The sequence below is a fragment of the Podarcis filfolensis genome, assembly GCF_964270895.1.
Source record: "Podarcis filfolensis genome assembly, chromosome: 6".
NCBI lineage: Eukaryota > Metazoa > Chordata > Lepidosauria > Squamata > Lacertidae > Podarcis > Podarcis filfolensis.
In genome coordinates, this window is record NC_139609.1 from 53,868,223 (window position 1) to 53,895,566 (window position 27,344).

Consider the following 27,344-nt stretch of genomic DNA (forward strand, 5'->3'; position numbering starts at 1 on the left):
AAACACCCATTGTGGTTATGTGCTATGTCCATCCTGCTCAAATGAGACTGTAAAGGTCAGACCCAATCAGAACAATGAAACTAGAATGAAATGTTCACTCTGCACCACAGTGTTGCTGTGCAAAGGCTACAAAATGCAGTTGTACCTCAGTTCTCGAATATCTCCATTGACGAACGTTTCAGAACTTAAACGCCGAAAACCCGGAAGTAAATGCTTCTGTTTTCGAAGGCACCTCGGAGGTTGAACGGCTTCCCCTGCTTGTTTTTCAATTTTCTCAATTGAATTTGCAGACAGTCCTTTGCACCTCGGTTTTTGAACATTTCGGAACTCAAATGGTCTTCCAGAATGGATTACGTTCGAGAACCAAGGTACCACTTGTACTGGTATGTTTTTCAGTAAGTCAGTTTTCGCATACCCACCTTCCTTATTTATGCCCTACTAAGGCTATTGGCCATGTTGGCTGGACTTGATGAGAATAATAGTCCCGCAACCTCTGGAGATCACCTCTGATTTATAGGAACATGGGTATCAGGGTTGGGAAGGACTCCTTTCAGAGACCTTAAAAGAGTTGCTGCCAGCCAAAGTAGACAATATGGGACTATATGTTCCGTGGTCTGACTTGGTATAAGTCACCTTCATATCACCTGGCCTAAAGATTTTTACACATCAGTGGTTCTCCATCAACCACTTCAAAATTGCTGAGGGTCTTGGTCAACCACTTAATTACTTTTTTGCCTGTTGTAGGAATTCGAATTGTAATATACAGTATACGAAATAAAAGACTCAATAAAAATACAATTAATATTCAGCATGATGGATGTGCCAACTCTCATCTTCAGCTACAAATCCTCAGATGCACTTCAGGTCACCTGAATGAAGTCCACAGACCACAGTTTGCCATCCCCTACCCTAGACAATAGCCTCAATAGACTGTCTTGGACTCCAGGCTGTCTTCCTTGCTGAAACATCCTCTTTTCACTAGATCCCAGGCTTTGGCAACTCATAAACATAGTTCAGTTTGTTTAGAGATCTGGTAAAGAATGTATATTAGATTAGGTAGACATTTGGCTTCTGGCAGTGGATTTATTGTACAACTGACTGCTAAATTATTATTAATAAAAAGTAAGATCTCAACAGCAGTGACAGGGTCAGGGTCACTTTTTCACCTTTAGTAAAGGTGCTAATTTATATACGTAGTTGTATATGAAGCAAACTTTGCTTTCCCCAGTTACATGCAGATTTTGTTTATGAGCTTTCCAATAGCACTGTGGTGATCGTGCTTAGGGTACTTTGTTTGAGGATCATATCTTCTGAGGCATAATAAGCTTCTATGCAGTGCACCATCAAGAATTTGGGAAAATAGCCTGGGAAAGACCCTTTTCTCTCTGGGTCAGCGCTACATCAGTTCACTGTAGAAATCCAGCCATGCATTGGTGGGCAGACAAGCACAAGCTTTTCTGGTTTGAGGGGGTTGGAAGTACTAAAACAATACATTGGCTCCGCTGAAAGAGAGCACACAGAGTCGGCTGTAAAAATTTGGTACCTCTGGCCAGTACGTAGCGTGCCAACCATCTCCTATTTTTAACTTGAAGTGGTTCAGTTCTGAGTGTTCAAAGGGATTTCTTCTTATGAAACTGCTCAGTACGTTCCCTTTTTAAAATTCATTCACTGGAGAGGAAGGGGAGTGTGGATCAGCCCTTCCCAGTTAAAAAGTCTGCCTTGCAGGGGCTTGTGTAGGCGAATGTTCCTGTTATACAAATTTCTCGTCTTCCCTTTTCTCTGTTCCCATCCATTTTCACGTCCTTCCACAGTCTACCCCCAGGGACAGCCCCCTCCTCTCCTCCCCTTTTGCATCTGCTTCCTTCCCCTTTTATATCTGGTTCTGGCAGCTACTTCCGTCTGGTGCCTCTGAGTGCATGGCATATTGTCCTGAACAGCCAATGGCTTTCTCTCTGTGTGTGTCTCTTTCACCCCCAAACATGATGCAGAGCTGCTGTTTTGCAGGAAGCTGCAGCTAAGAACATTTGTGGCACGTGTGGGTGGCTTGCAGCTCTTTTGTTTACAACAATCAGGGTCCAAGGAAAGGAGATTCCTGGGTCATCTCCAGCCCGTACGCTGACCAGAGAGCCGCAAAAAAAAAGGGACCAGTCTACAGGGGAATGTTAGTTGCTTTTAAAAAGTCGAGCAGATTGACTCGCTTAGATATCCCAAGTCGCATGGGCATCCATATCATCAGAGCCCCCTCTTTAGATGACCCATTAGTGGAGCATTTATGTTGATAAGCTTATCAGCAATGAATTTTTCTCCCAATGAGCTTCTGTTGCCACATGGTGGAAAGACTGCTGAAGATCAGAGCCACTGAGATGTCTATTTCAAGTGAGCATCTTTCTTAATTCTGAGAACCATGCAAAAAGACAGATCTGGGTGGATTTGTCGTGAAACCTGAGTTCTCAGATAAAAGCTGAAACGTCTGAAGTTTGCCCAAATTTCAAATGTTGATGCTCTTTAATTTGGATCTGAAATGTTTATCCTAAAAATCAAGCACTTTACAATGAGAAGGTGGCAGTATGTATGCTGCGGTTTGTTTTGTTTTTTGGCAGGTATGAACCACAAAACAGCTCTCCAGCTGTCTCCATAGCCAGCTATTGCCAAATATTGTCGATTACAGTACCAGATACCATGGCAAGGCTGTTCTAAGTGCAATGCAGGGAGTAAAATGGAAGATAGCCTCTGGTCACAGGCTCACGATTAGAACCAGTTGGACTTGCCTTGCTTCACAGGCGTCGGGTGCAAGTAACTACATGTGCATGTGCAATCTGTAGAATCAGGCTGATACCTTTGCTTTCAGATTATTGCTATCACAGCTATGGGTTTTTGTGATGCTAAAAGAGCTTATGTTGTGTAGCTCCTGTTGTGAAGATATTCTAGATCATCTTTCCTTAAACTCTCTCATCTACTTGAAAATCACTGTAAAGGTAAAGGTACCCCTGACCATTAGATCCAGTCGTGGACAACCCTGGAGTTGTGGTGCTCATCTTGCTCTATAGGCCGAGACGTTTGTCCGCTGACAGTTACCAGGTCATGTGGCCAGCATGACTAAGCTGCTTCTGGCAAACCAGAGCAGCGCACGGAAACACCGTTTACCTTCCCACTGGAGTGGTACCTATTTATCTACTTGCACTTTGACGTGCTTTCGAACTGCTAGGTGGGCAGGAGCTGGGACCAAACAACGGGAGCTCACCCCGTCACGGGGATTCAAACCGCCGACCTTCTGATCAGCAAGCCCTAGGCTCTGTGGTTTAGACCACAGCGCCACCCGCGTCTAAACTCTCTCATCTACTTGAAATCACTGTAGTAATCAAATACCTTCATACCTACTGGGAAGCTCATTTGAATGCCAGCCTTTATGTGGTCAACGTGCAAAAGAGGAAAGAAGTAGTAGACTTGGGGAGCCAAGGGAATCCTACAAAACTTTTAGGAACAAAATGTAACAGGGGGCCCAAAGCTGAATGACCACAGAACACTACTGGAAAAATATGGGGGGGGGACCATGGAGGAGGGAAAATATGGACTACCTTGGAAGACGGTGTGGCTGATTGGCTGGTAAGACATCCATGCTGCACCTTTTGTTGCAGGTCCCAGTTGCTAATTATTGTTTGACACTGTCAAGCAACTGAAATCAAATGGCATTAGAGGTCAAGCCGTGCTTTCAAATGTTTTGACAAACACTTGAATATGCAGAGAATTTCTGGTGTGTTATTCAGCGCCGGCATTCGACAGGAATCTTTTTTGGAAGCAAACAGCTTTCAGCTGAAGCTTGGATTCTTCTGCTCTGAAGCCATCCTGTAGGCAGGGACTGCCAGCCTCCTGCCCTCCAGAGGTTGCTGGAACTGTTACTCTCACCAGCTGCAGCCAGCCCATGCTGACTGGGACTGAGGAGAGCCATAACCCGAACCGTGTGGAGGGCACCAAGTTGAGGAAAGCTGCTCTAAGCAAACAGAGGGAAAAGTGAGGCCTTTTCAGGGCCTCAGGCTTCAGCAAGGTGTGCTTCAGCTGCCGCCTCCTACCTGTACTCCAAGATTATGGAGGCTGCTCTACACGCAGAACCAGTGTGTGGAGATGACGCACTGCCCCATGCTAAACAGAGGAGCCATTCTTGAGGCTGTGGAGCACGCCCTTGGCCCAGAGCGATAGGAATGTTTGCTTTTCTCTGCTCCTGTTGTACTGTGCCAGAGCAGGCAGCACGTAGACAAGAAGACAGCAGAGCCCAGCTAGAGGGGGTGGGGTCAGGCCTCGCATTCCCACTGAGCAGCTTGAAGGGCATGACTGGCTTTGGTAGGGAAGAGAGAGTGCAGGGCAGACAGCTAGCTATGCTACAGTCCTAGAGGGTCTCCTTTCCTTGGAGCAGGGAATTGGAAGGCAAGGAATTTCGTATTTCAGGTCAATGTGAATGTCAAGTAGGGATCGGTTAATCTGCCTATTTTTTGTTTCTCTCTGTTTCTTCTTTTTCCAGCCTTAAATTCAGATGTCTATGTTCCTGCTTCAGTTTTTTTTTAAAAAAATAAATGTAAAAACAAATTATGAAATTCATCAACATCGTAATAGATTTTACTGCAAATTTCTCCTAGTTTCTTATTCAGTTTTACTGAATGTACACATTTTTTTGCAAAGCAGTTTTCCCTTTAAAAATGCATGTCTGTATGTCACTTTCACTAACATGTACACTTAAATGCACACTTTGTCTCAAAATTTGCATTTTTGTGCACATGGCTTGGATGGAGAACTGCATTGCAAAATTCAGAGAAATGCAAATTTCGAAAGATGGCTGTGTTTTGGTTTGGGTATTGCTTCAGGAAGTGCAGATTAGGTAGACTTGTCATTACATGTGAATTGAATCAAAATTCTCCCCGTCCCTAATGTGATATTATCAGTAAATGGAAGTCTGGGCCAAAGGCAGACATGTGCTGCTGTTGATTTTTCTCCCAAAGGAAAATTCACATTTTTCTCTCTGTAAAAATATGTATCCATGCTTTAACATATTGACACAAATAATAACTATCATCCATTTATTATCTATCTATCTATCTATCATCTATCTATCTATCTATCTATCTATCATCTATCTATCTATCATCTATCTATCTATCTATCTATCTATCTATCTATCTATCATCTATCGGTATACTTTAAAATGCTTCCAAAATTTATCCAAGCATTGCTAGATTAGTGTGATATTTGTCTTGAATATATTGCCATAATATGAGCCATACTGCTGGGGATATTTGAAGCTTTTCCTAGGTACTGTGTGAAGTGCCAAGAAAACCTAAGACAATATTTGATCAGAGATCACGGTGGCCCACAGAAAATGAATGTGCGTACCATGGGGCAAGAAGAGCTTTGAATCTATATTATCTGCATTCAGCTCTGCTGGCTGCTGCTTTTTCTTTCCTGCCCAAGATTGATGTGGAAGGTTTGAAGTGCTAATTTGTAGTCATTAGCACCTCATTCTCCCAGTACCCCTTCTCTTTGAGAACAGTAGCCATACTGTCTGTCAGGAGATGTTCCTAACTCATGCTCTTAAATTGTATTTTATTGTACATCTGTGGTTTGGCTTGTAAATGCCTCTAGGGACATGTTTTCTTTCTTGAAAAGCTATATACAAATTTATTAAACAGATACATTTAAATGGATGCTCCATCTCTGTGTACCTCATGAACTTGCTGCAAGCCAAGACTCAAGTTACGTAAATGAACGAATCTTCAGGCAAAAAATTAATGACCACCTTGGTTCCCCCATTGTTCCATTCCAATATCATATGGTGCCTTGCAAGACTGAGGGTTGTTGGAATTTCAGCATAATGAAATCTGCAGTAAGGAATTGAAACTGTGTTCGGGCAGCACTTGCAGGGCTCACTTTTGCACTGTAGTTCGAATGCTTGGAAAATTCATTCTCTGCAAATTCAGATGATGAACAGTCCCAATCTGTACCTCCCACACTAATGTGAGAACTGGAACCCATATGTTTTTGGATTTTGCACTTTTCCAAAATTTCTGATGCAATTCCTAGGCTCAAGATGCATTTTCAAACTGCATATTCAGTGAAATATGCTTTGAAATGTGTGGTTTGAGAGGAAATGCATTCCGAAAGGTGTGTTTCATGAGACAATATGTTCAAAATGCATATTCTTTTAGATACCTATTTAAATGCATTTTTTGAGAAAATTAAATAGAAAACTATAAATAGATAGCTAGGTAGAAATATAATAGACTGATGTCGAAAGGGGACAGGACAGTCTTCTGAATAAACACACCAGAAAGAGGCATGGGCCAGAAACAGGTGATCTAGTCATTCATTGACCTAATGAAATAGATGGGGCAAATCTTATAGAAGAACATGAGAAATGCTACTGTGCTTGTGTCCCACCAGTAGGCATCTGATTGGCCTCTGTGGGAACAGAATACTGGACTAGAGAAGCCTTTGGTTTGATCCAGCAGGGCTACTCTTGTGTTCTAAAAGCGTACTATTTCGTTTGTTAATAAAGATCGGCCCGTTTATTTATATACTGCATTCCTGCCAACATACTCAAGTTGGCTTTACGGTTTTGAATAAATCTCATTTTCAATGTATGTTTCAACTAGATTCGTTTTATCCCCGGATATATACTCCTACCTTCGGAGGCCTCCACTTGAGCCTAGACTTGCAGCCTGAAATGGCAGCCATTACTCGAGCACAAGAAGGGACATCACTGGAATAAAACGACTTCAGTCGGAACCCAAGGAGGTTGCTCTTAAGCTCAGCTGCTTTCCTTCCAGCAGCTGGAAAAATCCAGTTCCAAACAGTTTGGATAGGATTCAAGAGGCGAAAACTAAGGGGGCGGAGGGGGAAGAGAGAGGAAGGAAAGCTCGTGGCGTTGTTGCGAGGTTAAAAGCACCTTGCTTGAGAATGCCGTCTCCCATTATTGATCGGAGAGTCATTCCTGGTAGGAGGGAATACGTCGCTATAATACTGAGGTAAAAAGGAAGCAGCTGGATTCCTCCCAGTTGGGTGCAGTGGAAAGGTGGCCATGTTGGGCAAGAGGTCTTCTGTGTGGTGGGAAATAATCTTTCTCCACAACTACAAAAGCACAAGAGTCTTTTCTGAGCGTGCTGTAGGATCCCGCGGCAGTATACAAAGGCCTTGCCATCATGGCGTCTCTTCGTCTCCTTCAGGCAGCGGCCCACAGAGTTCATGTGGTGTGTGGGGAGAAAGAAAAGGGGGGAGGAAAAGAGGGAGACTATAAATGCTGGATTCCTGCTTCTAAGTTCATCTCTTTCCCTCTCCCCCCACCGCCCTCCCCAATTCCAAATTGCTGCTGCAAGCCTTTAGAGGGCCACTTATGTTGATCCAGATGTAAGGAAAAGCCTCCCACTCATCCTCTTGCTCTCCCTTGATTAAAACATTATAATTCTTTAATCTCTCTGAATTGAGTTTCTTCCTTAAAAGCTGCCTGTTCTCTTTGATACACCAAAGCAGTTCTTGTCACGCTGCCAAAGGAGGCCGAGTAGAGTGTCACACAGCTCAAACTTTTACAAGCTGAGTGAGCAGGAAAACAAGCAAAGGCACACAGGCAAGCAGAGAGAAAGAGAGATACAGAAAGAGAGAAAGAGGGCTGATATCTTCCATTTTATTTTAATTTTTTTGGGTTCCTTGCCAAAGAGAAAGAAGAGCGTGCTTTTTTTCGTTTTGTTTTTTTGTTTGAAGCTCAGCCATAAATATAATTAACTTTTCCAGCAAACGTGATGGCCAACCTCTGAGAAACTTGGACGAGGAGAAAAGGGGGGGTGGGAAATGACGTCACCGCGATCTGGGGGTGCCTTTCGCGCTGCCTGTCAGAGCCGAAAGAAAAGAACAGGGCAATAAAACAACGGCTGCCTCTGTCTCCTTCGTTAAACACGGCACTAATTGGATGTTAATTTCTCTTTGCTCTTCTCGCTGTTTGATTGTAAGAACTCTCCTCCTCTTTCTCTCCCCCCCCCCTTGCAAGACTCTTGCCAGTCGCAGGGAGTCTATACTGTACATTCCCTCTCAATTGTAGGCTCAAACAATTCAGAAGCCCAGGCAGTATTAAAAGAGGGGGGGAAGGGGGGATTGGATTTAGGAGTTTCACGAAGCTCAACATTTTCCTTTCATTGCCCTGTACAGAGTTCGGAGTATTTTTTTTTCTCCCTCCCTTGCGTTCTGTCCAGTCTCCTTGGCAGCACGGGGGGGGGGGGGGAGAATTAACCCAACCACTGCCCAACTCCATGTGTTGAAACAGGCATTTAGGGGAGCCAGTGCAGGCAGGAAGCTGTTGCCGTCTTTGCTGCCCAGGTCACCCTTAAAGGGTGTTTGTGTTTCTTAGCTTGGATGCTGGAGGGTGCTGAGTGCATCTGATCGATCCATAATGTACCCACGCACACACACACACACACACACACAGAGAGACACGCACAGAGTGGTGCAGTGGAAAAAGAGGTAAGTTAAGAACAGGCTTTGAGGGAGAGCAGGGGGGGATTTACCAAGGGAGATGGTGGGTGGGTGGAGAGAAAGAAGGAGAAGGGGAGGGGAAGGAGAGGAAGGAGGTGGAGGGTAGAAATGTGGGAGTAAAGTCCTACCTGGGATCGGTGCCAACTTCCTGCACAGGGCTGCAGACCCGCAGCTTTGAGCAACCCACCAGAGGCGACTTTTCTCTCTTGTCACAAATCCAAAAGGCAAGGAAGGCAACAGGAACAGGTACAACAGATGCAAAGCAGCCTTCTTTGCCAAGGTGCTGGTGGGTAAATCCTTCTCTCCCCCCCTCCCCCCTCCCTTCTCCAATCCTTATTGCAGCTAGCTGTATTTTTTCTGTTTTAAGGATCCTTTCAAGCAGGCTGGATAGAGGCTTTTTTTGTTTTTCATGACTATATATCTCTATAGAGAGAGATATTGAGGGATTGAATTCTCACGCCAGTTTCTCCTCTCCGTTTGGATTAACATGCAGAAGATGTGCCTGTCACTTTGCTTACTGTCAGTGCCTGTTCAGGGATGGGAGAGGGCTTTGTTCCGCGCTGCCTGGGAAGCTGTGCCAACTCTGACTTGGCAGCCGAGCCAGAGTGGGCAGGGAGAACGCAAAGAGAGCGAGCGAGAGAATGACTGCTGAGGCTTCCAAAGTGGGAAGTGGCTGTAGGCCCATTTCCGAACGAGGCAGCTATTCACTCTGCCCCCTTCTTCTTCTTTCTTTCTCTGTCTCTTTCTAAGACTGGCACGGACAAAATGGAAAATGTGGGGGCCTGTCTGCTCTCCTCTGGCATGTCCCGGTGGGTTGGTTTTCTTTCTGTCTTTTCTTTTTTTCTCTCTCTCTTTTTTTAAAAAAATCATCCTCACCTGCCTCCGTTTTTGTTTTGTTTTTGTTGTCTCTTAGCTCCATTTTTCAATTGGCAAATGAGGCATTTCACAAAAGCGAAAATGCTTCTTGCATAACTAAGATGATGTGGGGGGTGGGTGGGTCTTGTGTTTTTGTTTTTGTTTTCCCGCCCTCGTATCTCTCTTGGCTGGGTTAAAGAACTGTGCCGCCACCAGCATCCCGAGTTCAGGACAGTAGGAGCCAAGATTTATTTTACGTGCGTACATTGCGGAGACCGGGGAATGCTTGTTGGGGAAGCAAGAGGGTGGTTTAGGGTGTTGGTTTGCTGAGGTTGGGGGGGGGGTTTTGTTCTTCGCTTTGGCCCTTTGGAGGGTGTTCCCACAAAAAGCTGCAAAACTTTCCGTGCACTAGCTCCTGAAAAGTCACTGGAGTGTTTGGCCGGGTTTTTTGTGGGTTTGTTGTCTTTTTAAAAGTATGTTAAAGACCATGTTAATAATGGGAGACCGTCCCAGGGGCAAGCTAACCAACGGTTCCAAGTGCTGGAATTCCTGCCAGCCTCCCTTTGTGCCAGCCTCTTGTCGGCCTTGGCGTCTCATTCGGATGAAGCCTGGCATGCAGGCACCGCCCATTTCTTGGCGCTGAGCTGCTGTGAGAAGGAAAAGGGAATGCAGGGTGGGGGCTGTCTCACTCAAACTGGCCTTGTTCGGAGGGGGGGGGGGAGAAAACCATTCCTGATGATTGTCCAGATAATCGGAACTAAAGAGAGCGACTACCGAGCAACAAAACCTTTCTCCTTCATGGCACGTCTCTTTCGGGTACGAAATCAAATGTAGCTCTTTTAGAAATGTTTGAAAATGCCGTTTTTTATTTGTCCAAATGTTCTGGCGCGTGCTTACTGCTACATCCTCCTTTCCCTGCCGCAACCTTCCCGCTTTTCGTGGGGCTAAAACATACAAGGTTTTTCAAAAACAAAAAAACCAGGCAAACTGATGTGGTTTTTTAAAAAAATTATTTGTACTGCCCACCCATAGATCAGGGCTCTTTTCTTTATTCTGGTTCTGAAAAAAATACTTCGATTATGGGTACCGGGAGAAGGGGGGCTGGGTGATTGGGGGTTTTTTTCCTGGATTTTTGCCACACTACGCAGCAGAGAGGAAAGTGTTGAATCATGTCAGAACTGCAATTCAACATGGCAGCCTTAGCTGAGAAAGTATGGCTTTACAATGTCGAAAGAAATGTCTTTCGTGGCAAGAAGTCTCTATTTTTGAAGGCATGGAATTTGGCAGAGCTAGGTTGACCAAGAATTGGGGCATAAACATTCCCTTGGATTTTTATTTTATTTTTCAGGGAGGGGGATTTTATGTATAGCCTTCAAGAAGAAAAGTTCGGCCATGTTATTCCTCATCTTGGTATTTTGCAAAATGTTAACCATTTACAAGCTGTTCTGTGTCTATCATTTAGACACCGTTTTTTATATATTTTTCTTTGTTTTGACTTAGCTGGCATAGATTTTGGACTTGGGAGGGCGGGAAGAGCGATTTGGTGCACGTTTGGTAGATTTCTGGCATCCTTCAGGGTTGAAGGATGACATCATCACTTGGTCTTTATTGGGAGAAATCTAGATGTAGCATGGAAGCAACTGGAAAGAGTAAAATGGGATGCTTTTCCACAGTGCCCACCTCACTTCATGTTTAAAGGTTTGTCCTTTCATAGGGGTAGCTCCACCCTTCCGTTGCCACTGGTGTAAACTTTGATGGACTCCACCACAGCAAACGGAGCCCCTCCTGACGTACACTGAAGGAATGGATCTCAGGGGCTGTGCTTAGTGTCTGTAAATCTGGCCTCTTTATGTCAAGCTTAATTTAGGCCCCTGTTGTCTAAAACAAAAGAATATTGTTTCCCCAAGAGTAACAGATTCCTCTTACAGACAACTGCTTCCTTCTAAATGTTTTGTGATTAACAAAGCTCCCAAAATGGGGGGCAAACCCTTGGAACAATAAACAGAAATTTCAGCAGGGGATTCTAAATGCTAGTGTTGAATGCAAAGGAACAAATGCTCTGTGACCCAGGAGTGCCGCAGCTAGAACTCTCATTGAATGCCGGACATGACTTCTCAAACTCTCTGAAAACCGGGCCTTGTACAAAATCTTAGTTTCTCTAAATACCCTGCTCCCCGTTGCCAGAGAGAAAGAGAGATTTCCGGCACTGAGGATAGACTTGTCCCCTTGCAAAAAAGGACTTACTACCTAATCTGAAGAGAAATCCCCCTTCACAGCCTGTGGAACCATCTCCTCCTCTGTGGTTTGCCAGTAACTCCTGTACAAGAAAATCGCTGGTCCTCTGCACATAGCGTTTATAACCCAGTGGGTTGTGTTTAAGGACTCAGAATGAGGTGATTGAAAGTTAGGATGCCTAAAATTCTCTCTGTGTGTTATTTGTTAGGATTTTTGGCTGTGTTTATTGCTTCAGAGTGCTTTTTTGAGCATGGAGTTAAATAAATCTGGATTGGGATATTGAGGTCAAAATACTCTTTTGAAAACCTGGATTCCTGTTGCAGGAGCATAGCTTGCGTGTTTGCTATGAACCCATCATTTTGGACCTGGATTGCCTTTTGCTTCTCAGCAGAAGCAAGAGCTAGCTTGTATTTTGATGTCCTCAACTCTAAATTGGCCAGAGGATACAATGCACTACTCTTGCCATGATTAAGTGTTAACACAAGCCCACCTATTCCAATGTAAATGTGATCTCACTGTTATTTAACTGTTTGAATGTATCTCCTGCCCTATCAAGTAGGCCAGGGGTAGCATGCAATATTTTAAATCATCCTTTTCCAACTGGTACCCTCCATATGTTATGGTCTACAACTCACATCAGCCCCATCTCCCTCACAATGCACACACCCATCTCAATGCCATCCAACTCTAACTCTCTTGAAGGCCTGGAGTGTACTTTTATGAAAGCTTCAGAATCATGCTGAAATAATGTAAGTCATACTTAACACAGTCTATGAGGATGCATTAAAAATACTGCACGGTGACCTTTACAGGCAAAAGTAATAAATGTGCACACAACAGCTGGAAGCAAGGTGCATAATGGGAATGCTCAGCATCACCATGAAGGATAAATTCAAACATCTGTATCTCACTGAGTCATATTTTCTCAGTTACTCACCACTGAATATATTCCATAGTGACGGACGCGCCCAGTCCAGCTCTCCCCAGTAATCAGTTGGACCTTACGAGCACTCCCGTCAAATGCCCTCAAAGGCTCAAAGTTTTTTTCCCTGGGCATTCAGTAGCAACACTATAAAAAAGCCCATTTGATCAAATGCTTGGTAATGATGGGGCAGGCTGCTGGAAAGATCAGAGCAGCAAGATATCAACCCCATTTCTAGTTGGGAGTAGCTCAGAAGGAACTGGACACAGTTCAAAATAGAGGCTTTCAATAGGAAGAGTTCATATTTCGAGCTCCTTTGAAGTTTCGCACGATCTTTAATATTCATCTGTACAGATGTAACACCTTTGCTAAGTTTAAAACTTGGGTTGCCTGTAATTTTCTGGAAGGTGCTCTAAATGAGAGGTGCAAAAATTCTGGTTTTGCATGCAGCTTAAAAACTGGGTTTAGCGACTGGCACCAGGCTTGCCAAGGTAGGGCAGGGATCTTGTTCATACTCCTCTGAAGTTGGCTGCTGTACGTAGCACTTGGCTGTTGTCATTGCCACCTCCTTTCCCATCTTTTCCCAACACATTTCTCTCCCTTGCCATTTCCCCCCTATTCCTTCTAGGAAATCACCATAGCTCCATAGATCTGTGGTTGGTGATTATGTTCTCATTGAGCGACATTGTTGCTGATGAACACCTTCTAGTTGGCAACATTAGTAGGTCCTTTCTTTTTCTAGGCACAAATCCATTTTGTGGGTCCATGAATTTATTACCACCAAATAATAATAATATTATAATATGCCACCCATCTGACTGGGTTACCCCAGCCACTCTGGGCAGCTTCCAGCAAATTAAAACACAATACAACATCGAACGTTAAAAAATTCCCTGAATTTCCCTGAAGAAATACAGACGTTTTATCCACAGAACCTCAAAGTTTCCATTTGTTTTGTCTTTTGTCACACTTTCCAACAGGTGACATTTCAGCACCCTTAATGAACCACAGTTTGTGGGCTTCTTTGATTTAAAGGCATGGTGTGATCTTAATGTACAAGCGTTTAGTATGATAGCATTCAGGCCTTATAAGTGAGCAGCATCCATTTAGCCTGGTGGCGTACCCCTTTAATTTTGTGTGTGTGTAAATGTAACTTCAAAGTCTGCATTTCCTTCCACCCCAGAATGCACAATTCAGCATTTAGATGCCAAAAATGTGTGTAGCTTGTTGTCACTGTACATCCAATTAACTTGGACTTCCTTTTTACATAGCTTATCCTCCACATGCACACCCTTAGCAGATCTGATGAGCTCCTGTCTTTAAAAGCTTGTTCCATAGCCAATCAGTTAATATCCAATATGCTGCTGCTCTTGTTGTCTTATTCCAGCTAAGCTGTACATCAGGGGAGGAGGAGAACACAGGTATGACAGGGGAATATTCATGGGTGTGTGTATTTGTTTCAGAATGGAAGAAAATGTGAGCTTGTTTGGTTCAATTCCCATTCATTCTGAAATCAACACAAAGAAGAATGAACGGGTATACATGGGAGTCCCATTCATTCAATTTGCACCCATCTGTGCCGCTTGGGGAAAGGGTTTACGCCTCTCTCTCATGGTGGCAGCAGAGCTCCTTTGGGCTGCTGCCATTTCATTTACTCAAAATGTCCCTGGTGTGTGATCCCAAAGCATTCTGTGGGGATAGCAACTGTCAGTAGGAGAAGCAAGTTTTTGGAGCAGTTGCCATCTTCTAGGAACATAGGAAGCTGTGTTACACCACGTCATTAATCCATCTACTTCAGTATTGTCTGGCAGTGGATCCTCAGAGTTTCAGGCAGAGGTTAAACTTGGGATCTTCTGCATGCAAGTCAGATGTTCTACCACTGAGCTACAGCTGTTATCCCAATAATGTCCCAGGACAATGAAAGATCCAGAGGATTCTGGGTAAATAAAATAGTGCACTCACCCCTCTGGAAAAGCCTTAGAAATTATTGTCATTATTTTTTTCTTTTTTAAAGGAAAAGAATATAAGGGAAACAAACAGAATAATGAACCAAATGTGGGTGCAATTAATACATTATAAAAGATTGTGATTTCAACAAATGAAATGAAAGCATGCTTTAATAATATGAATGAAGTAAGAAAAAAGTTTTATTGCACACCACTGATTTTCGACTGTAAAGAGATCTTGTATTTTTTCTGCACACTTTTGTTATTCTTTGCTCCACTCTAAATAAGTGTGGGTCTTCTTTTTAATCATAGGTGTGCAAAGCGCCATCTCCTTAGCCTTTGGCATTGAGACAGGAAATTGTATAGCTGAAGCATCCTCGGCTGTGCTTAGCCAGCCTAGTCCTATTAATTCAATTTAGCTGGGCATGAGTGCAAATATTGGCTTGAACCATCCACAACAACTAAAGTGCAATGCTATGCTGAGTAAGGGAAACAGAGTTATCTGGTTCATTCTCATCTAGCAGGCAAATCTAGTACAATAACATTAATTTGGTGATTTGGTGTCAAGGACTGAGCTCCTAAGATGCTCAAACTGTCCTCAGGATGCAGAGGAAGGAGACAGCTATCTGCTGTAATGCTGAAATGGACTTGTGAATAGGATGGAGAATAAATTTGGTTCAGGTCTTATTTGAAGCCAAATCTATCAAATGTGCACTTTCCAAAACAATGCGACACAAAACACAGCTATCCTGCAAAATTCGCACTTACCCAAATTTTGTTTTGCAGTTCGGCAACCATTGCTTATGTAAATGCATATGTTAGGGGAAGGTTGCGTAAAAATGAATATATTGGTAAAAATAACACACACAAATACATTATATTGGAGAAAATTGCTTGCAAGAAATGTATATGCAATGGAACCTCATGTTACGGATGGGATCCATTCCGGAGGCCCATCCGTAACACAGAACTGACGCAAGCTGAAGTGCTGCATCTGCACACGCACTTCTGCGCATGCACAAGCGGCGAAACCCAGAAGTGACACTTCCGGACTGCCACAGGACGCAACACGAAAACACATAACCTGAAGCGGACACAACATGAGGTATGACTGTATGCAGTCAAAACTGCATATAAAAATGTTTATTGGGAAAATTTGCACAAAAGTGCTGATGAATTTTCATAAGAATTAAAAATATATATAATCAACCACAAAATGTGAAATGTGTAAAATTGGAAAAATAAGAAAGTGAGAGAACCAAAATCGACAGATCATTCCATCCCTATTTGTGAATACAAGGGAGTCAGACTGCGCATTAAATGCAATATCATGAGTGGAGTATTGTATGTAATTTATTATCTTCAGTCTGTACTTTTGTCACTAATATATTTCTCTTACCATCATTATTTCACTGTATTTAATGTACCATATTATCAATAGGGTGCCCTGTCTTTTATTTGGCTTTTCATGTACCCTTTGTGGCAGAATTTAAAGTAAATGTGATAAGCTGAATATTTCACTGGAGTACAAAGTGCTGGTAATGCTCTAAATCCCCATATCTTACCTTAAAATTGCCATAATAAGTAAGGATCAGGTCCTCGATTGAAAACCTCACTTATCAAAGCAGGTGGGAGCATTTCTATGTGGTTTATCTCACTGATGCTTGACTGTTCCCTTTTGTTTGTGCATCCTTATGTACATATTTATTTCTGCCTATTCCCATGTCGCTAATACTAACAGGTCTATGTAAACAGCCTCTTAAATCAATTGCTTTGGTTTCTCAAAATGCGCTGAGTAGAAGAGATACTATGACAAAGTTTGTCCTTTTCTCAAGGGGCCATAATCTCCTCTCATGCCCTAGCTAGACTTCCAGTGCGCTGCCCATGTGATCTGTAACCCAAGCTGATCTATAGCAGGGCCCTATCCTGTTAAGATTTTGATAATATTCCATTTCATCTCTGATGTACCTAGAGGACTTGTTTAGTTTGAAATTATGCATAGATGTGTATTTCCCATGTGCATTTATGAGGGGAAAGGAAATGGAGAGTGTTGCATTGCAATCTGTCAATCTATCCCATGCTATGCAGTTCACAAAGTTAAGATTCACAAATTTAGTATGTTCAACATATATATACAGGAGTGACTTACACATCCTAATGCCAGTCATGTCTTGCTCCTTTAACTGGGCTGTCTCCAATGGCCATTTATATCTGGGAGAAGTCTAGCACCTCCAACTCCCTTTATGATCTTTTGAAATTTGCCCTTTTCCTTAAAGAGGAGCAGACCACCTCTAGTTTCATTTGAAGGAAACGGAATTTGGGGTGCAGTGGAGTCCTTGGAATCAGAGCAGCTGCTTTGTGATTTGGTTGTATCATGCATGTGTTCTGCACAGAGATCAATAGTCATTCCTAAAGCATGCAGCAAGCATGCCATTCTACCACTGATGCCCCACCTATGCACAATGAGTATGTCAGTCTTCAAACCAGGCCCACCATCCACCTGGTTAATGTACTTGCAGGAGAAAAAAATACTATTAAGTGTGCAGCTTAGAGATTATTCTTTCAGTGGGAAATTGAAAATAGGAAGAGGCTCCACGGGGCATGTCCTGATCTAGTATATAACCTTTAGAGACTAACTGAATTAAACAAGACAGATATGCCTTGACTCTCTTTTTCCATAGTCTTCCTAACGTACCTGGCTGGGAATTAAGTTCCCTTCAGTGCTTTGTGTAGCTTTTACACAATGACCTGCCCTGATCCTTGCTATTAACTGAACAGACATTGGCTTATGAGGTTGGATTTCAGCAAATTTCCTTGGGATGTGCTGAGAAAGCAGTTCAGCTAATCGTCTCTTGACCGTTGCTTGTAAGGTTGACTCACTGCTGTATGCTAGGTGAACCATATAACTGATGCCACCAACTAAGTCTGACTGGTTTTTCCCAAAAAGAGACCAATATCACTTGATCATCTCTGAGAAAGGGTGTGCAGCTGATTTAGGCACCCCTGTCACCTGTCCCCCCCTTTCTTTTTGCTTTGGCACATTCCATGGAGGGGCACTGTAGACTGTGTTTCCAGTTGTTTACTTCCAGAGTAACATTTGAACCCAGATTTGATCCCAAACGTTTTCACTAGATATTTGGCCCTAGAGTGGCACCCTACCCCATTCTGCCAAGCACCAAGCTTTGAAACATTTCTAACTCTGGACCATTATATCTTATGTCTGGTATCTGGCCCTGCTGAATAACTCTCACTAAGAGTTAATCTGTGCTCTGCTGTCACACCGCTACGATAAAAAAAAAAGAAGATTACTCCCAGAGCAAGCACCTCTTCATTTATAATAAATCTGCCATTAACTATACAAGGATGTCTCTGGCCTTAGCAGCAGAAGTAAATAACTAAATAAATAATACAGCTAAATAAGGTGGTTTGAAAGAATTGCCTTCCAGAGAACTAATAGACCATGCCTTCATATTTGCATTTGATAAAAGCATCATGTGAAATATTACAAATGTTGCTACACTAGTCTCAAATTACTGTCAAATCATTCTTATCAGCTCTAATGGCATGCCAAACAATAAAAGGGTCATCACCAGCCCATTTATGAGATTGCTATGTGGTTTGTTCCTTCCTATAAACATTTTAAATATGTCCACTTGTTCATTAACATAATCTGCTATACAGTCTATCTTTGTTTCACTATTGCTGGCAAAAGCTCCCCCAGCTTTCAATATTTTGCCAGCAAAATCAAGGCTATTACCAATAAATTTCTCACCAAAACTGTATGCTTTTTCATGGCATATAGCTTCAGCCCTGATGGTAACTTATATACAACAATATATTTAGTTTTTAAAACAATGTTTGTCCAAAAATCTGTCGCTTATTTGAAGTTCAACTGGATATGCATAAAATATAGATCTGCGTGATTTCACTTCCAATTTCTGCCAAATTATTTTAATTTTCAATAGCATGTAATACCTTTGACATAACAGACAGCAAACATTTTTATCTGAGTTTTCATTCAGTTATATTACTGCCTTTTCTTACAAATATATATTCAGTGAGCATTCAGAATTGCAACTTGTAGGCCTTTTCCTATCTGAAAGCACTCAAATTCCAAGAAGGAAATCAGCGTGTAGAAGGATCTTCCATGTGTGGTTATATTTCTTTGGATTGTGAACCAGATGCATAAATTGGATGTGCAGCTAGATGCAGATGCCGTCAACCTACATTACACGGGTTTCAATGGGAAGCACATCTCCCTTCAATACTCTGGTGCAACTAGTCTTGTGTAACAATGTGAGTAGAACTGCAGAGGAATAAGGATTCTTTGGCTCAATTCCCATTAGTATTTCATATATCTTGGATGAGAAATAGCCTCTCAGATACCTTATGAGGTCAACACTTCTATTAATTCCTGTATTTAGCCTTTAATTTGCAAATACTGGCAACAAACAAGGATGATTCTGAATTTTGCCCTTCAGTTCGTTGTAACTTATAATATATATAGGGGGTTTGAGCTCTTCTAGAGGAACTATAAGCTGTTCATGTAACATCTTTCTCCTTGTCAGTTCTTCTTCATTCTTTTTCTGTTGTGATGGAAAATCATGTCTTACGCAATCATCAGAACTTGGTTATTGGCTTCTTTCACAAATATTTCTGAAGGATTCCTTAGCCATAACAACATAGGCTTTATATTGATTACCACCTTCATGCTGATCTCTACGCCTTTCTTCCTGGTTCTCAAGGCTCTCCAAAGCTCTCCTTTGCATCCTCCTTGAGTGCTTTTGCCTGGCTGGAATGTGTCCTTGAAGTTTGACAACACCTCTTGCTAGTCTGGATGGAGGATAGAGAAATGTGGAAGTGGGAGGGAGTGTCTGTAGAACCTCTGATTGTTGTGTGGCTGGAATGTAGCCTATTCTACAAAGCTAAGAGTCCCATCCATTGCCCTGCCCCCTCTGGACCCATTCACCGCAGGCCCACTGCCCTTTGAAAGTTGCCCACGAGAGAATGCATTCCTCAGGATGAAAAAGGCTTCCCATTCTGTCCCATGATCTAGATTTGGAGTGGACAATTAGAGGACTTAACACGTCCAGTGGCAATTATATTCTATATAAAGCTTTGAGCTTTTTCAGATAGCTGGTTTGTCTGGTGATGCTAGTAGTAAAATGTAGTGGGAATGAAACATTTGATGGATAGGGTCCTAACTAAGCATGGGAGGTAGGCACTGCCATCACAGGTTTTGTGCCATCTCACTGATCTTATCCATCCATTTGGGCGCAATGAGATCGGCATGGGGATTTCAACAGCAGGGATCATAACTCTCTACATAGAAACTCCTTTCAATATTGTATTATAGAATTGTAGATACTTCGAATGACATGCTGAAGACTGTAGCACCAGAATATGCTAGCAGTCAAGATATGGTGTTCACATTCAAGCTACAATTCAGTTATGCTCAACTATTACTACTACTGCAGGTATTGATGAAAGATGATGTGGTCCTAAAAAGAAACTGGATTTTCCCTTGCAAACTCTCTTCCTGGTGGCATGAGGAGCCATCTAGAGTCAGTGCTGTCCATCTGGCCAAAGACCTTTTGCTGAGGGAACCCTAACTGGGCTTTTATTGAAATATTTGTGGAGCTTCCCACCGGTCAGGAAAGTTTGACACTGCCAGGTGGTTTCCATTACCCTACTTTCTTCCCATTGGGAATTTTCCTGAATAATTCCCCCCCCCCCCCCGTATGTCCCTTTTTGGCTAAGACGTATAAGCTGAGTCATGTTTCTACTTGTGCCAGGAGTAGTCTAGTCCTAGGAAAGGCGTGTTTCTCCTTTAAGATCAGCAGATTCAAACTTCAGGAGCAATAGCATGTTAGAAACCTCAGAAGCTGGTCTTTTTAGGCTTAGGTCTTCTGTTCAAATAAGCAGGAAAGGAAGGTGTGTCTCTGTGGAGCTTTGATGTTCCCTATTTTTTAAACTGAAAACACACACTCATATCCTGGCCTCCCTCTCCTCTCCCCTCCCTTTCGTTTTTTGTCTCCCTCTTTTGAGGCGTGCAAAATGGCTGCCGCCTGGCCAACGTATCTTCCGTCAGGAAGGGGAAGCGAAGAGGCTGGGACGTGGCTCTCTGGCTATCTTCGGCCATGTTAGGACCTAGCTCTCTCATCTCTGCATGGCACCATCTGTAACAAAACCGAGAAAGCCAGTTTGGAATAAAACCAGAGTTGGAGGCAAATGTGGGTAGTTTTGGCGTGTGCCGAGTGTTGCAAATAGGCTTGGTTGCCAAAATGAGCTATTGTGTTATCGGTGTAACAGTACTCGGAATGTGTGACTGTGCCTAGAACCAGCTGGAAAGGTTTGTTCGCAGTATGAAAGGGAAACGGTCAGTCTTGTATGTTTCTTGTATCAGTTGCTGTTATGTTCTAGGATTGTAAACAGTTATATGTGGTTGGGCAATGTGCTTATCCATTCTGCAGGGTAGGGTTTAACTTATTTCATTTCTTGTATTTCATCTATGAAAATGGAATTCAGTATTTTGGGGGGGTCTGATGGTCGTTCTGTTGTTGGTCTGCATCTATCAATTTATCTATATCTACTTTTTCTCAAAAATGTTATTGTCCAGGGAAATCTAACTTTAAAAAAAAAAAGCACTGTGGTGGTTTCTCAGGGCCCATGATTTCTTGGTTGTTTATAGGAAAAGTAGAGCTAGCAACGTAAGGAAAACATCTTGTAGAAATAGGTGTGTGTGCTGAAATAAATTGTGGGATTCCATGACGTGTCATGCAAGGAGAATCTGAAGAACAGTTGGAAAGACCTTGGTCTCATTTTGAAGCATCTCTCTACAAAATCGTGTAGAGAGTCTGTTAGTTGAGTCTGTTAAGGAATGTATCAATAGTAGCAAAGAGCAAGTACTAGAGAAGAAAGTGGTCCATGACTATTTTATGAATACCTACTGTAAAGGTTTTAAACTTTAAAGGACTGGATAACTTGAGACTAGCAGCAGCAATGTATTTATATCTATATGTTCCCATCTATCTATCTATCTATCTATCTATCTATCTATCTATCTAATTTCTCTCTCTTTAAGCAAATTTAAAAGATCACAATGGATTCGTAAAAAATGGCAATAACTACAATTCTGTTATTAGACAGTCATTTTTGAAATGCTTAACAGGGAATAGAGAAGAAAATGCCTTTCCCCTTTTATATATGGACAATGAATTTCTATACAATAGATGAGTAACTGCAAACATGGCAGGAAATAGACTAGAACAGCCCTCCTCAGTCTGGTTCCCTCTAGAAGTTTTGGACTAAAAAAGTAAAAATAAAATAAAATACTGTACTTTATCTCACTATATGGTATCTAGCATGCTGAAACCATATTAGTGCCATGAAGTTACATTCTAAGGACTCTCCTGAAAGGGAATCTACTTAATAAAGTAAATTATGGATATATAGAGTGGCTCTAATTTGCAGCTATGATGTGTGTTGTGTTTACATTTACAGTGGAACCTCGGGTTGCGGATGTAATCCGTGACAGAGGCACGTCTGCAACCTGCAGCATTCATAACCTGCAGCACCGCATCTGCGCATGTGCGTGATGCGATTTGATGCTTCTGTGCATGCGCAGGTGGCAAAACCAGGAAGTAACCCTTTCTGGTACTTCCAGGTTTCCCGCGGTACACAACCTGAAATGCGTAACCCGAAGCGTCTGCAACCCGAGGTACCACTGTATAAATATTTTGTACATGACTGATGAAGAGTTAGTAAAAATCATAAGCACGATGCAGGAACAGTTAAAGTGATATGGAAATTTGTAATCATAGTGAAAACCGTTGAAGGTAATTAAGGAAGTTGTGACAATATATTTAGAGCTGCAGACCTATAACCAGGGCTGGATTTAGATTTGATGAGGCCCTAAGCTACTGAAGGTAATGGGGCCCTTTATATGTTCAGCTGTCCTTTGTCAACAACAAATTGTCACTGTTTTTTGTGTGTTTTTATGGACCTAATAAGTATCTAAATCCATTTGCACATAACAAAATATGCATTTTATCAAAGTAATTGTTGAACTGAAATACAATTAAGAAGAAGTATATTAATAGTGAAATAATTATTAAGCTATTTTATTTGTTTTTTATCTTATATTTTGGAAATGTACACCCAGGTGGGTTTTTTCCCCTATAATTTTTTGGGGGCGCCCCCAAGAGAGTGGGGTCATAAGCTATATTTAGCTTACTGTATACGTAAATCCAGCACTGCCTATAATCACTTATCTGAAGCAAGCAGTATTAAACTGAATACAGTGGTGCCTCGCAAGACGAAATTAATTCGTTCCGCGAGTCTTTTCATCTTGCGCGGTTTTTCGTCTTGCGAAGCACGGTCAGTCGCAACTGCACCTCTTCAAGCGGTTTTTTTAAAAAAGGAAACAAACTCACAAGACGTTTTCGTCTTGCAAAGCAAGCCCATAGGGAAAATCGTCTTGCGAAGCAACTCAAAAAACGAAAAACTCTTTCGTCTTGCGAGTTTTTCGTCTTCCGAGGCATTCGTCTTGCGAGGTACCACTGTAGACACATACAGGATTTCACTGTAAATCAGTAAACTCAACTGCTATATTCCTTAATACAGTGATTGTTTCTGATATGAGTCGTTTTTACAAACGTCACATTAATCTCCAACTTGAATTACAGCTGAAGCAAAAGAAGGGGGAATTTCTCACTTGAGCTGTTCCTATTTTTAAAACATAGCATGAGTTGCATAGTTTGTCTAAAGAATTGAGGTGTCAAGCCATTGAATAATCTGTTGAGCTGCCTGTTGAGTTAGGAAAATATTTTCCCTCCCAGAAGTGGGAATGGCAACGGGCCATTCTAAGAGCATTTCCAAGTTTCATTTATTAGTGCAATATGGATTGTAGCCAACTAAAGTTTACTAAGAGTAGACCCATTGAAATTAATGAACCTAAGTTAGCCATGCTCATTAATTTCAGTAGGACTGCTCTGAGCAGGACCAGCCTAGGTTTCAACTCTATATGTGCAGTCATCACCTGCTTATTGTTGTGAACCAGAAATCTTCCCTTCAGGTAGTGCTTCTGTTGCAGTGATACTGGGTGGTATCAAATTCAGAGATGGCCTTTTGAATTAAATGGGCTTAAGTCAGTCTTATAACTAACTTGTCCACTGATGTAACTCATTGCTTTTTCCCGGATTGCAAAACTTTGTTGCTGGGGAACTGCCTGACACTACCCTCATTTCTCATGCTATTGCCATATGGAATGTGCCTGTAGCATCACTGGTGCTGAGTGAAATGAATGAGAACTTTAGCGTATTGTGCACTTCCTATAAAGGCTTAGTTTAGTTTAATTCAATATGTATCTCCTCCTAGCCCAGGAATACTCATAAAGCCTTTCTAAAAGTGGAAGATGGACACACATCTAGGAAGACCATTCTGCTTCAAAAATGCTGTCAAGGCAGCTGATGGTCATGTTAAATAAATGCATGCAAGCAAATACATGCAGGGCTGTGGATGGCCATGTCTTCATTTTTATTTCCTCCCCTGCTGAAAATTCTTTTTTCTTTTTTTTAAAGAAAGCCATCAGCATAGAAATGGGTAAATCTGTTAGTCTGGGTATCTCTCAGTTTCGGATTTTTTTCAAGCTTAACCTGAGTTCCTCACATTTCCACATCAGTTTGTTGCTGTTGTTTTTCAAAAATCCTAATGAAAACTCACCAGCATTTTAGTGTAAAAGTCTCCTAATTTTCGTATGCAATTTTGCGTGATATACAGAATTCGGCAAATGGATATATTCCCTCTAATGTAATGCAGCTTTGCATGCAGCTTTCACTGATGTGTGCATTTTTTATGCACACTTTACCACGGTATACGAATTTGTGCATGCATTACTCGGCTAGAGTATTGCATTGCAAAATTCAGAGAAGAGCAAATTTCAAAGGATGCTTGTTTTGGATTGCATATTGTTTCAGAAAATGCAGATTAGGTAGATTCACTTTTAAATGCAAATTGAACTGAATTTCTCCTCCATCCCTATAACCCACTGCAAGGCCAATACTCACCCCAGTCCATTGTCCATTGCTCAGATAAGGGACAAATTATTGCTTTGCTACTTTCAGACTAGAATCTGCTATCCTACGGCACCTAGTCCTTATTTTACAGCTGTACACATTGTTGTGTGCTGATCTTTGCTGCCTTTCTGCTTGTGGATTAATGACTGCCGGATCTGTTTATCTGTATGAATTTTGCGATCATTTTGGTTTTCAGATTATGGCTGTCAGCTGCTTTTAAACAAGGCATAAAGTGGATGCAAATTTTAAGTAAAAGTTTTTTATATATAAAAATGGGGTTTGCTTTTGTTTTGTTTGCGAGAAAGTTCCTGAATGTTTTACAGATGCTTCGTTGCTTCCCTATTATTTGGACTTTCATTCTTGCCATTAAGGATTGAGCTTGGCATTTGGCAAACTAACTGAAAGCAAAAAAATTTAGAATAATCTGGGTACTTCAACTGGGCACACACAGAAGAAAGCCCATGACGGTTAAGATGCTACTGTGTGTTTTAAATAAAATAGTTCCAAGTCTAGATTAGAAAGTACTCTGGATGCAAATAGTAATACTGCAATGTTTTGAAAGTTTGGGTGACTTTAAAAAATATTCATTCCTTTTTGTTTTCCTGCTTTCTAAAGAAATCAGTTACACAAATTGGATATCAAATCGCTGCAGCCTTCCATAGGCAAATCTAAATGACAAAATGGCTGACTGTCAGCCATTTTGTAGGAATGCAGACAGCTGACTTAATGCAGTTCTTTTCTTTCAGGTTGGTTGTCTCCCAATTTAGCTATCACTGTGCGGGACTGAAAAGATTTTAGGAGAGACTGGCACAAATTTTTCTCTCTGGGAAATGTCCCCGGATCGTTTTGGCAGCGCCTCTCCGGACTGTGACTACACAAAAGCTGAAAGCAGCGTCCTCTTTTAAAAGAGCTATTTTGTTCTTTGTTTTTTCAGTTTGACAGACTCTCTTAATAAACCAGATCAGCACCTGAAGCTTTTAGAAACGTCTCCTAAAACCTTTTTCGGTTTTGAAGTGAGCTTAGGATTTCACAATGGCTCAAGTTTGTTTGCATTCTAAATTGCTGCCTTAACTACTTTCAGACTTTCACTTTCTGGCATTGCGAACGCTCAAATTCTAAGACATTTGATCAGATATGCTGGTCATGGACAATGCTGCTTTGATACCAAGCCATAGGGAAAGCACAGCTGTGGCATCTCTCCCGCCCGCCCCCCATCCCCCAGAAATGTGCATGAAACCAGCATTCAAAGCACCTGATTTCTTGCTATGGGTGATTTTTTTAAAAAAACCATGACATCTTGAGAACCATCCCAGTCTGTACAATGAATAGTCTTTGCAAACCGTATTGCTCCCCCCCCCCACTGCTGTGTTAAACTGCTTGAACTTTTTAGCTGTGGCCGTGGGGGGGGGGGGGCGGAGAAGAACATTCTGTTTTGGTCTATGCTCTTTCTGGAGACTGGAGCAGATATTTCCTCTAAAATCTACACAGAGAGGGAGGCGGTGATGCCAGCATGCCGAAGAGCTCTATTTCTGTACAGAATGCTAAACTTTACCAAATAAATACATTATTTGGGTATTAGGGGTGGGGTTTAAAATTTCCCTTGTTCATACGATGAATTTCTTTCCTGCCAGATGTTCACTATTTTTATCACAACACACGCGCGCACACAATGTTGGGATTATTCTTGCATTTGCTCTCCTGGATGCCTTCCTCCCTCAGCAAAGTTGTGTGTGCCTAAAACAACTAAACAAGTAGGAAACAATAATTTCAGAAGGGTGGGCAGGGGACCAGCCTTACTGCCTGCTTTTCTGGCAATTGGCCCGAAAGCAAAACAAAATCACTTTCTTTTAGCTGCTGGATTTGCCTCTCTCTCCCCCCGCCCTCTCCACAACCGTAGTTCCTCCCCATCCTGTGCTGTACAATGTAGCAGCCATCAGAGGAATGGAAATGGAGCTTTTATGTCATAATTTCAAGGTTACAGCAGGTCCCTTGCTATAAGGAGGGCAAGGCAGGGTTGTGGAAGGACAGCCTTTCTCAAGAATATTGCAGGGCTGTTCCTGAACATTCACCTTTCATCATTTTTATGTATCTTTTGTTTAACTATGCATACTGTTTACTGGAGCACAAATCCTCTAAGTGGTTTGCAAGACATTCTAAGAAGTTTATTTAAAATGCCATTTAAAAAATAAACATTAAAAAGAAGTTACATTTTAAAATAATAATAATAATAAAAGCAGTCATTTTAAAACACTGAAACCACATGTCAGAAAGGCTGGCTTGGTGGAACAATAAAGTTTTTCCCATGCTCCGAAAACATTATTTTAGTAAGTCTCTAGCTCTTTTGGAGATCTCATTTAAATAACAATAATGTGGACAGTATATTCTGTTCACTAGCACAATACTAAGCAAATGCGGTTTTGATTTCCAGTGTTCTGACCAAGGAGTGTAAAGGCACGGAGATAATAAATGCCAAGTGCCTATTAATTATTTAATTTTACTGGGGCTTTAAAAAAAGATTCACATTATTTAATTAAATACTGTAGACACATTACATTACTTATATTTATGCCTCTGCAGTTTTATGTTGACTTATTTATGTTCCCTACCCACCACCACAAAACGTCTGGCTCTGATCGCCGGTTCAATGCCCACTTGTGTGTCTTTCTGATGGTCTTATTTAGTTGTTTTGTGTTTTCTTCCTCATAACAGCTCTTTTCAACTGCGCTTGCACAGTTTCAAGTTAAGGCGGGGTACTTGTTACAGTTGGCGCCTCTGTCCCCTATTGTAATACTAAAAATAGAAAAC

General features: G+C 41.9%; 1 long non-coding RNA gene across 2 annotated transcripts; it reads right to left on the reverse strand.

The window, feature by feature from the left end:
- Positions 1–42: 42 nt before the first annotated feature.
- On the reverse strand, positions 43–9,469 carry LOC310764317. 2 transcript variants are annotated; one of them, XR_014549116.1, is made up of 3 exons: positions 8,634–9,450; positions 784–7,202; positions 43–735 (listed from the first exon to the last, which is right to left on the reverse strand). It is a non-coding gene; the product is annotated as an uncharacterized lncRNA (long non-coding RNA). The 2 variants fall into 2 exon arrangements; XR_014549117.1 differs by lacking the exon at positions 43–735 and having other exon boundaries at positions 5,570–7,202; positions 8,634–9,469.
- Between the last annotated feature and the right edge of the window lie 17,875 nt (positions 9,470–27,344).